Source organism: Sus scrofa, chromosome 13 (genome assembly GCF_054392235.1).
Source record: "Sus scrofa isolate SSC_HxYL_T2T_F1_AM1 chromosome 13, Sscrofa_HxYL_maternal_Yorkshire_Landrace_v2.0, whole genome shotgun sequence".
Lineage (NCBI taxonomy): Eukaryota > Metazoa > Chordata > Mammalia > Artiodactyla > Suidae > Sus > Sus scrofa.
This window is the reverse complement of record NC_139395.1, coordinates 82,600,564-82,614,790: the sequence shown is the minus strand read 5'-3', so window position 1 is coordinate 82,614,790 and position 14,227 is coordinate 82,600,564. Positions and strand designations below refer to the sequence as shown.

At 38.9% G+C, this 14,227-nt stretch overlaps 1 protein-coding gene across 9 annotated transcripts in view; it reads left to right on the top strand.

Annotated features, from left to right (window-relative positions):
- The window catches only part of VGLL4 (vestigial like family member 4), a 175,005-nt gene that overhangs the window by 30,115 nt on the left and 130,663 nt on the right, over positions 1-14,227 (top strand). The window lies entirely within an intron of this gene.

Here is a 14,227-nt window from a genome sequence, read left to right as displayed (position 1 = left end):
TTTAGGACCACCATCGGCACCTGCAACAGAAAGGGCACTTGGGAAGGAAGTCTAAGCCTTCCTTCTGATGGGCAGTATCTTCCTTCACTCCAGAGGCAAGACTTTCTCCTTTGTGTGTGTGTGTGGTCTTTTTAGGGCTGCACCTGTGGCCTATGGCTAGGGGAAAAAAAGAATAAAAGGGGGAGGGGAGATAGAACCAATTCCTCTACTTCCCTTTTTTTTTTTGTCTTTTTAGGGCCACACCTGCAACATATCGAAGCTTCCAGGCTAGAGGTCAAATTGGAGCTGCAGCTGCCGGCCTACACCACAGCCACAGCAACATGGGATCCAAGCTGAGTCTGCAACCTGCACCACAGCTCATGGCAACACCGGATCCTTAACCCACTGAGCGAGGCCAGGGGCAGAACCTGTGTCCTCAGGGATACTAGTTGGGTTTGTTACCACTGAGCCACAATGGGAACTCCAAGGCAAGAATTTTCTTGTTCTAGCAGGTTGGTGTATTTATCTCCCAACCTGTCTGCTGCTTGTTCCTCACTCCTACACCCTAAAGCAAAGTCCATCATCGGACATAGTCCTGTACTCCTGAAGGTAGGGCCCTACAGTATTGAGCCTCCCTGAGCATCGACCTCTTGCTAGAGAGGATGCAGGCATTAGTTCCCCTTGTGGATCACCCCAGTCTTTTATTATTATTATTTTTTGGCTTTTGAGGGCCACACTTGTGGCATGTGGAGGTTCCCAGGCTAGGAGTTGAATTGGAGCTACAGCTGTCGGCCTACATCAGAGCCACAGTAAAGCGGGATCCAAGCCGCATCTTCGACCTATACCGCTTAACTCACTGGGAGAGGCCAGGGATAGAACCTGCAACCTCGTGGTTCCTAGTCAGATTCGTTTCTGCTGCACCACGAGGGGAACTCCCAGTCTTTTATTCTTAGCTACAAATGAATTTGAGGAAAACAAATAGGATGGAAGAAGAGATCTCAAGTCAGCAGGTTTGGGGGAATAAAGGAGGAGTAACAACATGTTAAAGTAGCCTGCTGTGAAAGGAAGAGCATTTAGAACAACAGCATTTGTGGCAACTAAAACCATGATTGTTGAATTTGAAGGATTAAGTAGATCAGCTTGAAGACTGGATGGATATGATTAAAGACAAAATTAAGGGTCTGCAAGAAAGAAAGTTTGCAGAATTTTACAAAGATATTAGGATCTCGTACAGCAAGATAGAAGTGCTGGTAGGATGAGGCCAAAGCATTACTGAGAAGGAGATGCACTTATTAGGAAATTAGGAAATAAGTGAGTCAAATAGACAAGCAAACAACCGCAATAATGATGATGATGATGATAACCAAGGTAGAAAGAAAACATTGAAATCGCTTTTATCTTTATAAATGAAAATGAAAATAAACCAGCACACACAAATATAAACCTGCAACCTCACGGTTACTAGTCAGATTGGTTTCCGCTGTGCCACAACGGGAATTCCTACATATTCTTTTTTTAGAAAAAGATCAGTGAAATGTACAAACCTTTAGTGAGGTGTTCCCTAGTGACCTAGTGGTTAAGGATCTGGCGTTGTCACTGCAGTAGCTTGGGTTCAGTCCCTAGCCTGGCAACTTGTGCGTGTTGTGCCAATAAATAAATAAATAAATAAATTCAGTTTATTTGATTAAGGAAAAAAGAAAATAATTACAGAACATTAGAAATGAGAAAAGGGGCATTATTGTTATTGTAGATGAGAATAATATATAAATATTTGTACATATAACCAGAAGTTTAAAATATAGATGAATGATTTTACTTGAAATCATCGGGAAGAGGTTGAAAACCTGAATTGGTCAATAATTATAGGAAAGACTGAAAAATAACTGACTTAAGATCACTGCAGAGTTCTCGTCGTGGCTCAGTGGTTAACAAATCCGACTAAGAACCATGAGGTTGTGGGTTTGATCCCCGGCCTTGCTTGGTGGGTTAAGGATCCGGTGTTGCCTGAGCTGTGGTGTAGGTTGCAGATGTGGCTCGGATCTGGCGTTGCTATGGCTCTGGCGTAGGCCAGCGGCTACAGCTCCAATTTGACCACTAGCCTGGGAACCTCCATATGCCGCAGGGGTGCGGCTCTAAAAAGACAAAAAAAAAAAAAAAAAAAAGAAAAAACCCAACAAAACAGGTAGGACCTATATAAATAAATCAAAATACTAATGAGTGATATGAAGGTGATCTTTTATTTATATGAAAATGAATAAAGGGAAGTAAATACCATATTTGTCAAGAAGATTCTGTCAAAGTATATTACATTCAAATTAATCTATAAATTCAGTGTAATCCTAAATAGTCATCAAATGAATTTTTAAATTGATATACTCAGTCTAAGGTGTGTCTCAATATTTTTATTTATTTTTTAAATTTTTTTGCCTTTTTGTCTTTTTACGGTGGCACCCGTGGCGTATGGAGGTTCCCAGGCTAGGGGTCGGATCAGAGCTGCAGCTGCCAGCCTACACCACAGCCACAGCAACCTGATATTGGATCCGCATCTGTGACCTACCCCACAGCTCATGGCAGTGCTGGATCCTTAACCCACTGAGCGAGACCAGGGATCGAACCCGCAACCTCATGGTTCCTACCCGGATTCGTTTCCTCTGCGCCATGACGGGAACTCCTCAATATTTTTAAAAAGTAAAAGGTGGGGAGGGAAGGGACTTGCTGTATCAGATATTTAAAAACACTATGTATTTTACTATTACAAAGTAATTAAAATGGGATGATGTTGGCATAGGGATAACTGTAGCAGTGTTTCTTTTTTTGTTTTTTTTTAAATACTGAATAATTTATAATTTTTAAAAAATATCTGATCACTTGTTCAGCATTATTACTATTATTTTTTTAAATTATTCAATGAATTTTATTACACTTACAGTTGTACTGTAGCAGTGTTTCTTAAACTTTTTAAAAAACTAATCCATAGTAACAAAGCAGTTTATGATTCAGCCAAGTATACATATATACACATATATATGAACCACATTTCATGGAATAAGACTTAACTATATCAAAAGTCCTCTGCTCCTTTCTGTTCCATTCTACTTCATTAAAAGATAGCAGCTGTGATTTTAGGAGTCACTGTTGGGGTCATCTTGCAGTTTGAAAAACCCTGAGCTAGAGTCATTGAAACAATAAAGTACACACACACACACACACATACACACGAATTTAATAGATCATAAGGCAAAACTTAAAATCTATGGAGAGTGAATGAATTGTTTTTTAAGAAAAAGCTAGGACAGTTGGGCTATTATTTGAAAGAAAGTTAAGTTGGGAAGGTTTCTTGCCTCATGTTATTCACCAAAATTTCAGGTGTTTAAAGAACTTAGATATATTTTTAAAAGCTTATGTACTTCATACATGTTTATTATATAGAAGACAAACTTATGGTAATGGTCCTTCTTAAGCAGGGTATTATCTAGAACTTAAAAAGTAAAAGACTACACAGCCTTGTAAATTAACTACACTTCAATAAAACTTAAAAAAAAGTAAAAGACCATATAAAAATGACACGTTTTCTATTATGTGATACCACAATCAAGGTGAAAGTGAAGGGTCATTTTTACAAGGTTCAGGTTATTAATAGACACTAATTTTAAAAAACACTGATTTTATAACAGGAAGATAAAATTGTGTTTTTGATTTATCAGATATGACAGTAAAAAATACTGGATTGGATTTCCTATTGTGGCTCAGCCAGTTAAGGACCTGACATAGGGTCACTGAAGATGAAGATTCAGTTTCTGGCCTCAGTGAATGGGTTAAGGATCCACGGCTTGCCACAAGCTGCAGCATAGGTTGCAGATGCGACTCAGATCCATCATTGCCATGGCTGTGGTGTAAGTCGGCAGCTGCAGCTTCGATTCATCTCCTAGTCCAAAAACCTCCATGTGCCACAGACCATAAAAAGAAAAAAAAATACTAAGTTAGTAGGAGTTGAATCCTTCAGCTTAGTTAGGGATCCTTGACTATGTTGTTATTAGAAAACTTGTCATTCTTTAAAAAAAACTACCTTGTAGGAGTTCCTCTCCTGGCTCAGTGGTTAACGAATCTGACTAGGAACCATGAGGTTACGGGTTTGATCCCTGGCCTTGCTCAGTGGGTTAAGGATCCGGCGTTGCTGTGAGCTGTGGTGTATGTTGCAAACGCAGCTCGGATCCCGAGTTGCTGTGGCTCTGGCGTAGACTGGTGGCTACAGCTCTGATTAGACCCCTAGCCTGGGAACCTCCATATGCCGCAGGAAGTGGCCCTATAAAAGGCAAAAAGACAAAAAACAACCTTGTAGAGGTTTATGTATTTCAGGAGTATTTAGAGAAATCAAATAAAGATCAATGAGCATTAAAATTGAAAAAATATGAATCTGTAAGCTCTTAAGCTCTGTCATAAAGGGCCCAACTAAAGAAGTTTGATCTAGGCTGTGCTAATATAATTTTTCCTCCAATGAATGCAGTGAGGGGATTTACAAGATTTCATTCATTCAGAAAATATTATTGAAGGCCCAATTTGTGTAAAGAATCATGCTTGATTTGAATAGAACACAATACAATGTGTAAGACACAAAATCTTCTGAAAAGCTAGCAAGAGATAGACTTTGATCAACAATTGTATTAATTTTCCTTGCTGCAGTAACAATCACTGCAAACTTAGCAGCTCAAAAACACCGCTCACTTATTTTATTGTTCCCTTGATCTCAATTTGATTTCTCTAAATGTTCCTGAATTAAGGAATTTTTGTTTTGACTGTGGTACTATAGTAGGTCTACTTTTCCTTCTCTCTGAGCTTTCAGAAGAATTTCAGAGAAAAACCACAAAAAGCTACTTTGCCTTTGAGTAGACCATTAAAAACAATCTTCCTGTATTGAATTGAAAATTTTTTTTCTCTAAAAATGGGTCAATCTGGTTACCTAAGAGGTGACCTTTCAGATAATTAAGTTTCAGGACAGGCCCTGCTTGTCTATGTCTATATCACTTTACTTTTTTCTGTCTAGTGTAAATGTAAACTTTATGAGTGAAAGGAAAGCCTTGTTAATATTTGTATTGTAACTGGGCATATGTTCCATCAGCAGCATTTTAACCAAACACAGTAAATTATCCTTAAAACTTGTTGAAAATCCAGCTGATCTAATTGTAAAAGACTAGCTGTTAGGTATCTGTTTTTTCAAGAGTACAGAATTAAAATATAAAATGTTTATTAATTGTCCCTGAAGTATATGCATAGAACATATTTGAAAAGTGAGTCAGATTTTGTTTTCTTCTTTGGATTTAGTTATTTTTCATGGCTTGAACTTGAATTTCTGTTGAGATTTTTGGAAGGCTCATTATTTGATATTCCCATTTCCTATGTGTAGAATAGATAATTTTGTAAATAAATTAATGTCCTAATATTTGTAGCATGAAGTATTAGCACAGTGAAAGCTTATCAGTTAGAAGATAATCAGTGAGTGAAGTCATTGTTTACATCTTCGAGGAGAGGGAGGGGTTTTACATTTGATTTGAATATTACTGGTTGATTTGGCTATTGTTGAACCTCTAAATGTACATAATCATAGTGTGCTAGGTAAGGATTTACTACTCACTAAACTTTGCCTGTGGAGACTGGGATGGGGTCTTCTTATCATAAGAAAGAAAGTTGGTGTTTCTCTGATTTGATTTGTTTGTAAAGGTAATGATATTTATGTGCTGTGGTGTTTTCAAGAGAGGCCAGTAAGCTACTGAATGTTTCTCACCATGTTGTGAAGTGCTAACGTCTGGCTTTGGCATTTGGTGTGTGTTATCCTACTGAAATAATTGACACACATTTTACATAAGGTGTGTGTTATCCTACTGAAATAATTGACACACATTTTACATAAGGCTTTGCAGATGCCCCCTCCCCCTGCTGCTCTGAGCCCACAGGAACCCCCTGTCCTGCCTCTCCCTGGGTGCAGCTGGCGGGCAATAACTGAAGGGTAAGGGGTGAGAATGTCCAGCCAGCCCTCTTGCTCTGACTCTGAAGGTCGCTGTGGCCCTTGTGATTGCATTGCAGCCCAGCTTCTCTACCTGCTCCTATCTCCTTCTTTCCTCTGCAGGGAGGGTCCTGAGAGGGCTCCTTAGCGAATCTCTGCATACGGTCTCCTCTTAGTCTGCTTTCTGGAAAACTCATGCTGCCCCAGACCTCTGCCCTATGCAAAAAGATGCTGCTTTCAGGCCACAGGACTTTTTTTTTTAATAGAGTGGTACTTTATTACCCTCGTGTTCAGTCTTCCCTCTTGTGCACAGGTACCCTAGCAATGTTCCCCACATTTGCCTCTAGCTGCTGCTTGAATATAAAAGACTTTATTCCTTCAGTCCATTGTCAGTTGTTAAATACTTGGAGGAGTTAGGACAGTTTTATTATTGAGTGGAAATCTGCATCCCTGTAACCTTCACTCCTTGGACACATTTCTACTCCCAGCTACTCAGAACCTTGAATCCTTGGAATTGTTCCAGTGTCCATCTTTGAGATACTTGAAGAAAGTTAACACATTCCCCTAGAGTTTTCTCTCTCATACTGAGATGCCTCCTTTCTCATCTTATTTCTTACATGAGTGCTTTCTTTTCCCCCCAGCTTTATTGAGGTATAATTGACAAAGAAAAGTTGTATCTACTTAAGCATCATGGCTGGATGCACAAATACATTGTGAAGCGATTACCATAATCAAGTTAATTAACACCTTTGTCACCTCACATTGTTACCAATTTTTTTTAACTTGATGAAGCAAACAGTTAAGATCTGTGAGCAATTTTCAAGTATATAATATAGTATTTTTAACTCTAGTCACCATGCTGTGCATTAGAATCCACAGAACTTATTCATCTTATAACTGAAATTTGTACACTTTGACCAGCATTTTCCCATTCACTCTAACCCCCAGCCCCAGGCGTCAACTTCTCTGTTTATTGTTTCTGTGAATTTGAGTTTTAATTTAAAATTTTTTATTATTATTTATTTTTCTCCTGGTTTTATTGAGATATAGTTGACACACAGCACTGTTTAAGGTATACAGCATAAAGATTTGACTTAGCTACATGAAATGATTATCACAGTAATTTGGTGAACATCCATCATCTCATGTAGACACAGAAGAAAAGAAATTTTTTTCTTTGTGATAAGAACTCTTAGGGTTTACTCTTTCATATGTAAGTTCAGCTGTGTTAATTGTATTTATCATGTTGTACATTCTATCCCTAATACTTACTTGTCTTATAATTGGAAGTTTGTACCTTTTGACCACCTTCATCCAATTACCCTACCTACACCTGCACTACTGCCTCTGGTGATCACAAATCTGATCTCTTTTTCTATGAATTTGTTCATTTTTGAAGTATAATCGACCTACAATACTGTGTTAGTTTGGGGGCATGACATAGTGATTTGATATTTCTATGCATTACAAAATGATCACCACAATGTCTAGTTACCATCTGTCACCAGGTACAGATATTACATTTTTACTGATGGTATTCCTCACACTATACATTTCATCCTGTGACTTGTTTATTTTGTAACTGGAAGGTTTTACCTCTTTCTTAAAAACTGAGCTATAGCTGGAGTTTCTGTTGTGGCACAGCAGAAACAACCTGACTAGCATCCGTGAGGACACAGGTTTGATCCCTGGCCTCTATCAGTGGGTCAAGATTCGGAGTTGCCATGAGCTATGGCATAGGTCGCAGACTTGGCTCAGATCCTGCGTTGCTGTGGCTGTGGCCGGCAACTGTAGCTCCAATTTGACCTCTAGCCTGGGAACCTCCATATGCCGTGGGTGTGGCCCTAAGAAAATAAAAAAAAAAAAGAAAAAAAATTGAACTAGAGCTGATGTATATTATGTAAGTTATAGGTGTACAACATGGTGATTCACAGGTTTTAAATGTTGTGCTCCATTTGTAGTTATGAAATTTTTTATGTTGTACCATATATGTCCTTGTAGCTTATTTATTTTATGCATAATAGTTTGTACCTTTTAATCTCCCTCATCTGTTTCTTTGACCTCGGCTCTACCCTGCCCTCTGGCAACTGCCTGTTTGTTCTCTATATCTGTGACTCTGTTTCTATTTTATTATATTTGTTCATTTGTTGTTTTTTTTAAGAGTCCATATATATATGGACTCATATGATATTTGTCGTCCCCTGTCTGGCTTATTTCAGTTAGCATAATGTCCTCCAGATTCATCCATGTTGTTGCAAATGGTAGGGTTTCCTTTTTTTGTAGCTGAATAATGTCTACATTTATAAATTTATATATTAATATATAGTATATATTAATGTAAAATATATGTATACTATCTCATGTTTTACATTCATATATATACTCACTTTTAATATGTATATTCTCACTTTCTCACAGTAGTATTGCAATATATATTAATATATAATATCTACATTTCACATTAATATCGTGCATAATCACATTCTCTCTCTCTCTCTCTTTTTTTTAGGGCCGCATGTACGCCATATGGAAGTTCCCAGGCTAGGAGTCGAATCAGAGCTACAAATGCCGGCCTACGCCACAGCCACAGCAACACGGGATCTGAGCCATGTCTGTGACCTACACCACAGCTCACAGCAACACTGGATCCTTAACGCACTGAGCAAGGCCAGGGATCAAACCCACATCCTCATGGATACCAGTCAGGTTTGTTACCACTGAACCACAACGGGAACCTTCCATAATCACATTTTCTTTGTCTGTGCATCTGTCGACTGACACTTGGTTGTTTGCATATTTTGGCTATTGTGGATGATGCTGCATTGAATGTGGGAATGTAGATCTCTCTTTGAGATACTGATTTCGTTCTTTTGGATATATGCCCAATAGTGGGATTTCTGGATTGTATGGTAGTTCTATTTTTAATTTTTTGAGGAACTTCCATACTGTTTTCCATAGTGGCCATACCTGTTTATGTTCCTATAACAGTGTACAAGGGTTCCTCCCCCCCACCCCCACAACTTTGTCCATGCTTGGTTATCTCATCTTTTTGATAACAGCCATCCTAGTATGAGGTGACACCTCTTTGTGGTTTTGATTTGTATTTTCCTGTGATAAAAAGGAGTAGTTGGACATCTTTTTATGTACCTGTTGGCCATCTGTATGTCTTCTTTGGAAAAATGTCTATTCAGGTCCTTTGCCCATTTTTAAATTGGTGGTTTTTAAAAAATTTTTGGTTTTTTGCTCTTGAGTGTTGAGTAGTATAATACTCAATATTAATTCCTTTATAGTATATAAACAGGGTTATGTAATATTAACCCCCAACATCAACTCATATGAACCTGTGGGAACTCACCATAAAGAAATACCACCCCAAACAAACAAACAAAAAACTGGAAAGGAGGATAAGAAGCTGCCTTAAAAAAACAAAACAAAACAAAACAAAAAACTGCTGCCTTCTTAGGAAAAGTTAAAAAAAATTTATTTTGCGACTGCTTTGGTATAAAGATGAATGAATTGATGTTGTACATTAAAACATTCCCTTTTACCTAATGGTTCATTTTTTTCCTTCTGATTTTGAAAACAATTGAACTGTTTTCATGGCCCCCCCCAAGTATTGTGGGCTGTAGGCACTTCTTTGCCTAATGGAAATCAGCCCAAATGCCCCTCAGAGTGGTGTCCTGCTCTGCACATGCTGTATCTACCTCTGTATACTCAGTGTCTAGTATGGAGCTGAGCTCACTAATGAGTGACTGAACAAAGAAAGATACACTGGGCTTCAAGTGAAAAGTTCTGCTCTGACCCAGGTACCTGAGAATTGTATGTTTTTACAATGTTTCAACCTTTATTAAGCTTTTGTTGTATAAGTAATACATGCTTATTGAGGAAAGTCTGATATATTCATCCCTTTAGGATTATTTCTTTAGGGCGAGTTCACAGACATGAATTACTAGGTCTAAGAATGTACATATGCTGTTATCACTACCTCTATCCTGACTGTCCTGGGGTCTTTTTTCTTTAAAAAAACAAAACAAAAAAAACACAGCGACTTTTCTCTGGCTCCTATCTTTAGCACATAGACCTAAAGTTTCAGTTAAATAACTTTTTTTTTTTTTTTGTCTTTTTGCCATTTCTTGGGCCGCTCCCACGGCATATGGAAGGTCCCAGGCTAGGGGTTGAATCGGAGCTGCAGCTGCCAGCCTACGCCAGAGCCACAGCAATGCGGGATCTGAGCCGAGTCTGCAACCTACACCACAGCTCACGGCAACGCCAGATCCTTAACCACTGAGCAAGGGCAGGGATCGAACCCGCAACCTCATGGTTCCTAGTCGGATTCGTTAACCACTGCGCCACGATGGGAACTCCTAAATAACTTTTTGATCAGTGGAATGAATAGCTTACTGCTTACATTTGATTGATATAATTCTGAAGGTAGGATTTTATACTCTCAATTTCTCATCATGCCTAACACAGGATAAAATTCAGAGTAGATGCTTAGTTTTGATTGAGAAAAAGAATTTTAGAAGAGGACCTAATTCTGAGGAAAGATGATACAGTTTTATTGATATCAGATCAATTGCCATTTATAGACATATGAACTGGGAATTTATTCTAGACAGGAAAATAGTCAACTCCCTGGGAATGGATCGTCTCTGAAGGAGAGAAAAACAGCTGATGAGAACAGGCAAGGGACCGAGCCCTGGGGAGGGGAAGAGGACTGTTGCCAAGACTGAATACCTGTTAGAATGGTGTGGCATTTATAATGGTGTTTCCACATTCAATTCCCACCCATCCATCCATTCATCCAGCACATATTTACTGAGTACTTAATGGCATGTGTGATGCTCTGCTGAGTAAGGTGCTAGAGAGCATCATCTTCATCTGGCCAAGACTGGGACTTCACCCTTTTGTCTCACAGTTAAGTTGGTGGCAGAGACAGGTGGACACCAGACTTGACTGGTTTCATAGTGCGTGTCCTTTTCCACTGTGCTGTGGCAAAATAGATGGACAATACATTGACTATTTGGAGTTATTTAGAATTCTGTTAAGAATGTAGAATTGATTAACAATTCTGTTAAGAATGCAGAATTCTGTTAATGCAGGTTATTTAGAATTTTGTTAAGGATTTAAGTGCTGGGGATGAGAAGAAGGTGGCACAATGGTACCCACCAAGTCTGTCGTGCCTTCCCACTGTCCTCTCCTTGCCCTTTGGGGCTTAGTCTTTGAATATTTCGGGACCTGCCTTTTAATGTTGTCAGTCTTGCACCATGAGAGTCTGCCATCTCCCCCACACATCGTGATTTCCTGGAGCCTTTCTGTAGTACTTTAAACAAAATGCATTTTAAATTTTAAGTTGAATATTATTATCTCTCTTAATAGGTGTAAATTTGGTAGCATTTGAAATATTTGATTATCATGCTGCTGTAGAAAATAGCACATGGTTGTCATAATCGGGAGTACTTAAAAATGAAATCGCATTTCTTGGGAACATGTCTTTGCTGTGATTTTTTAAATTAAAAAAAAAATTTTTTTTTGGAGTTCCTTTGTGGCTCAGTGGTTAACAAATCCGACCAAGAACCAGAAGGTTGCAGGTTTGATCCCTGGCCTCGCTCAGTGGCTTAAGGATCCAGCATTGCCGTGAGCTGTGGTGTAGGTCACAGATGCGGCTCGGATCTCGAGTTGCTGTGGTTCTGGCGTAGGCCAGTGGCTACTGCTCAGATTTGATCCCTAGCCTGGGAATCTCCACATGCCGAGGGTGCAGCTCTAGAAAAGGCAAAAAGACCAAAAAAAAAAAAAAAAAAAAAAAAAAAAAAATTTTTTTTTTTTTTTTTTAGGGCTGCACCTGTGGCACATGGAGGTTCCCAGGCTAGGGATCGAATCTGAGCAGTAGCCACCAGCTTGCGCCACAGCCACAGCAATGCGGGATCTGAGCCGCGTCTGCGACCTACACTGTGCTCATGGTAATGACAGATCCTTACCCCACTGAGCAAGACCAGGGATAGAACCTGCGTCCTCATAGATACTAATCAGATTCGTTTCTGCCGAGCCATGTTTGGAACTCCAAATTAACTTTATTTTTTGCCACACTTGTGGCATGTGGAAGTTCCTGGGCCAGGAAGCAAACCCACAGCACTGCAGTGACAACACTGTATCCTTAACCTGCTGTGCCACCAGGGAACCGCTGCTGTGATTTATTAAAAAAAAAAAAAAAATGAATCTAGGAGTTTCTCTCTGGCTCAGTGGATTAAAGACCAGGCGTTGCCATTGCTGTGGCTTGGGTTGCTGCTGTGGCATGGGTTCGATCCCTGGCCTGGAAATTCCACATGCCACGGGCATGGCCAAAAATAATTAAAATTAAATTAATTTTTTTGTTGTTGTTATGGAAAATTTCTAATAGAAGGAACATCCCTTTGGACTCTATTATGCCCTTCACCTGGATTAGGATTGCTGTTGAGGGTCACAGCTAAACAAAAACCAGTTTAAAAGAAAGGAACCTTGTGAGTGGGAATGGCATTCCTGCTGAAAGGTAATTTGTATTTAGATCAGAATTAATATGATGTGTTTTTGGAATGAAAAATGCCATGATATTAAGAGTTTAGCTATGGGTCTGAGGCGTTTATTTGGTGTGAATCTTTAGGGAGCTTCTGTTACTAAGATCTGAGAAAAATGGCTTTCACTTAAGCAAGCCCATGGGATTATTAATTTTAAATTGTAAACATTAAGTGCAAATTAAAAAAATGATGACCTGTGTATTCCCTCTTTTTTTGTTCATATTCTACTCATTATAGCACTTAAAAATTTGCAGTCTTTTTTTTTTTTTTTCATCTGATGAATCATATTCATAGTTACTGATGGGAGTACAGATTAACAGTCCACTCAACTTAGGTCAGTAGTTCTACTTGTAGGAATTTATACCAAGAAAACTGATCCTTCTTGCGGTATCATGATATTGAGAAAACTAAATTTTTTTACCCATCTATTTTTTAAAAATTATAGTTGATTTACAGTGTTTTGCCAATTTCTGCAGTACAGAAAAGTGACCCAGTCATACATGTATATATTCTTTTTCTCACATTGTTTTCCATCATGTTCTATTGCAAGAGATTGGACACAGTTCCTTGCGCAATACAGTAGGACCTCATTGCTTATCCATTCTAAATGTAATAGTTTGCATCTACTAACCCCAAACCCCCTGTCCAGCCTACTCTTCCCTCCACCCCAGGCAAGCACAAGTCTGTTCTCTACGTCTGTGAGTCTGTTTCTCTTTTGTAGATAGGTTCATTTGTGCCATATTTTAGATTCCGCATATAAGTGATAGCATCTTATTTGTGTTTCTTTTTCTGACTTACTTCACTTAGTATAATAATCACTGGTTGCATCTAGGATGCTGCAAATGGCATTATTTCATTCTTTTTTTATGCCCAAATGGTATTCCATTGTGTATATGTACCACATCTTCTTAATCTATTCATCTGTCAACAACATTTAAGTTGTTTCTATGTCTTGGCATTGTGAATAGTGCTGCTGTGAACTTACAGGTACATGTATGTTTTTGAATTCTAGTTTTGTCCAGATATATGCTCAGGAGTGGGGACACCCTACATATTTAACAATGAAACTACGCATATGGTATGATGCTAATTTTGTTAGAAATGAGTCTCACTATGCAAAAACATGTTTCAGTTTTAGCCATATTTGTTCCTTACTGGTAGGATTATGAGTGATTTTTATTTTCTTTTTTGGCATTTTTTCTTCTGCTTTCCTAAAATTTAATGGATGGGTTAAATGTAAAATTTTTCAAATACTTTAACCTATTTCACAGGGCTAGTGAAGCGGATGGAGCATAATTTACTTATATTTATTGATTTATTTATTTTTGTCTTTCTGCCATTTCTTGGGCCGCTCCCGCGGCATATGGAGGTTCCCAGGCTAGGGGTCCAATCGGAGCTGTAGCCACCGGCCTACGCCAGAGCCACAGCAACGCGGGATCCGAGCCGCGTCTGCAACCTACACCACAGCTCACGGAAACGCCGGATCGTTAACCCACTGAGCAAGGGCAGGGACCGAACCCGCAACCTCATGATTCCTAGTCGGATTCGTTAACCACTGCGCCACGACGGGAACTCCCTATAATTTACTTATTATTCCTCCTTTTATTCAAAGAGTTGCTCAGAAATAGTTATGGTAGATAGTGACTATTTTCTTGCCTTACAGCATTTTTCTTCTTTCTAGTTATTTCCTAATTCCAAG